We start from the raw sequence: 2,445 nt of genomic DNA, 5'->3' as shown, positions 1-2,445 counted from the left end.
CAGAGTGAGGCGACCAAAGTTCCTCGCCTTGCCACCTCGACGGGCGGCCCAACAGTCTCCCCTACTCGGGCACTCACGTTCCTTGCACCTGTAGAAGACACTCACTCGCGGGCACCCATTGACACGCGTGCAGAGTTCGTTCCTAGTTGTCTCCTGTCCAAGAACACACATCTTCACCGACAGAGCTCACAGGCGGGGAGGTCACAAGACAGTCCCCACATTCGCACACAGACGTGCCACCTCCATGCATGCCCCTCGCATGCTCACAGGCGGGTCTGGCACCATCTGACCCAGCTCTAAGGGTTTAGCCGAGTTCCTCCTTGACTCCCTACGTACCCACCCAGGAAAGTGGGTCTGTCCAGTGTGGACAGGGTGGCCAATTTGTCCTCGCCACTTCTCTAGGCCAGGGACGGCCATTTCTCCAGCGGCTTCGTCTTGCTGTCTCATGGTCACCAAGGGGTCACAGGGCTCCACCAGATGTCCCTTATTGCCGTGGCAAGATGAGCGCAAATGGGGGCCTTATCCTTACAAAGTTCAGACACTGCGCAAAGAGGCCGTGATCGTTTCCAAATGGGCTAGAAACTCACACTTCCCTTCTCAACAAAGTTCTTCGGATCCCTAGGCTGAAGCGCAGGCCAGTGTGACTAGGCTTCAAGGAAGTCCCAGCATCTTCTGTCCAGCTTACCTCATGGAATGTTCTAGAAGCCTAGAGAGTCTGACAGGACATTTCTGAACGCAATAGCCCAACAGGTGCCTGTACAAGAGCCCACGTAGGCCTTGCCAGTTAGGCTCAGCTAGGCCAGTGGCGCCCCCATCTGGGCCACAAGGCCACAGTTCTGAGTTCAGAGTCAGGTCAGATCCAGGGTTCCTTCCCCAAGGCAACAGTGCTAGAAAGACAGTTCCACCCTTTGGACTCTGGAGCTCACTGTTGACCCCTTTAATGTGTCTTTAATGCCCCGGAATGCTCAGAATGCCCCTGCCTTCTACACCCGTGCTCTGAGGCCTCTGCTATTTGACCCCATCCCTGTCCAGGACGCCTTTCTTCTAACGCCTTCCACTGTCTGCACAAGGGAACTGCCCAAATCCAGAAAGGTTCCTTTCTCTAGGCTGCACTATTTGGATTCTTTTCAAATAAGCCACCAGGCAGAAGGTACAAAGACCTGTGCGTGGGGCTTCCTATGGCTGCGTGCCTCCTTTTATTCTCTGCCAAAGCACTAGTAAAGCCTTCTTTAGAATGAGTAGGTTGAGTCCACCCGCGTGGAGCTCTCTGCGGGTGAGACCAGCTCCTGCTCGTCTCTCTCCCCACCCCGAGCCCTTCTTCTTCCATTCAGCAGCTCCCGACCCCCTGCTTTGGGAAACCAGAGAAGGCAGTATTAAGAAGTTTGCCCCAAACGGGGCCAGGGTTTTGGGGGCGGGTGTTCTGGCCGCCGCAGTGCCAGTTGCTGGGCAGAAGTGATGAGCAGTACGGAGAACCAATCAGAGCGCTCTGCTCTGGGCATTTCAAAAGCAAAGCTGGCTGTTCCCTATGGCAACGCTGAACAACACGCCGCCGACACTGTTTCTGGACAAAGAAATTTCTCTCCGGAATTTATGTGGCCTCACATGCTCAGTTTGCTGCATTTTAGAATGCATGCAGCTCTCGTGATGAGTCACCAAAGTGCAACTGTCCAGAAAGCCGCTCCCATCTGTTGTGCTAAGAGGAAAAGTATTCATTGTATGGTGTCAGGGGCTTCAGGCCTGTGAACAGGTGTCATCAGGCCCCTCCCAGTGCTTCAAATGACAGCTCCAGGAGCCGAAGCCACCTGCCCCTGCGGGACAGATGTGTGCTGAAGTGAGCTGACATTTCGCTCACTAAAACAATAAATGCCAGCAAAGGAGAGACACACAGCAAAATTATAGCTTCAGTAAGAGTTCGCAGCAAGTAGCTTTCAAACCTGTTGAACACATGATACACACACACACATCAATACTTAATCCCAAACATGTAAGGTGCTCTGAGAATTCTGTCCTATTTGTTAATGTTTAAATGATTTTAGTTACTTATGTATCCAGTGTGTGTGTGTGTGTGTGCATGCCCACGGGCCACACACCCACATGCCATGACTAAGTGTGGAGATCAAAAGACAGCCTGCAAAAGTCAGTTATCTCTTTCCATCATGTGGGTCCCTGGGGTCGAACTCAGATTGCCCAGCTTGACAGCAAGCACCCTTCCCTACAGAGGCAACTTGCTGGGCCTATTTATTAATTTCACAGAGTTCCACTATGTAGGCCAAGATAGCCTCAAATTTGAAATTCTCCTACCTCATCTTCCCAAGTGCTAGGATTACAAGCAAATTCCAAGTTCCACTCTGCTCCGTAGCAAGCTTGGGGTCTCTCCGGAGTGTTCTCTCTCTTCTCTCTCTCTCTCTCTCTCTCTCTCTCTCTCTCTCTCTCTCTCTCTCTCTC

General features: G+C 52.3%; 1 protein-coding gene across 1 annotated transcript in view; it reads right to left on the bottom strand.

The window, feature by feature from the left end:
* The window catches only part of Traf3 (TNF receptor associated factor 3), a 107,363-nt gene extending 107,271 nt beyond the window's left edge, over positions 1-92 (bottom strand). The window contains exon 1 of the mRNA XM_028764451.1: positions 78-92. The gene's annotated coding sequence lies outside the window, so the exon portion shown is untranslated. The remainder of the gene's footprint in view (positions 1-77) is intronic.
* Positions 93-2,445: the final 2,353 nt, after the last annotated feature.

The sequence above is a fragment of the Grammomys surdaster genome, unplaced genomic scaffold (assembly GCF_004785775.1).
Source record: "Grammomys surdaster isolate TR1022 unplaced genomic scaffold, NIH_TR_1.0 144, whole genome shotgun sequence".
Taxonomy (NCBI): Eukaryota; Metazoa; Chordata; class Mammalia; order Rodentia; family Muridae; genus Grammomys; species Grammomys surdaster.
This window is presented reverse-complemented; position numbering and strand designations above follow the sequence as displayed.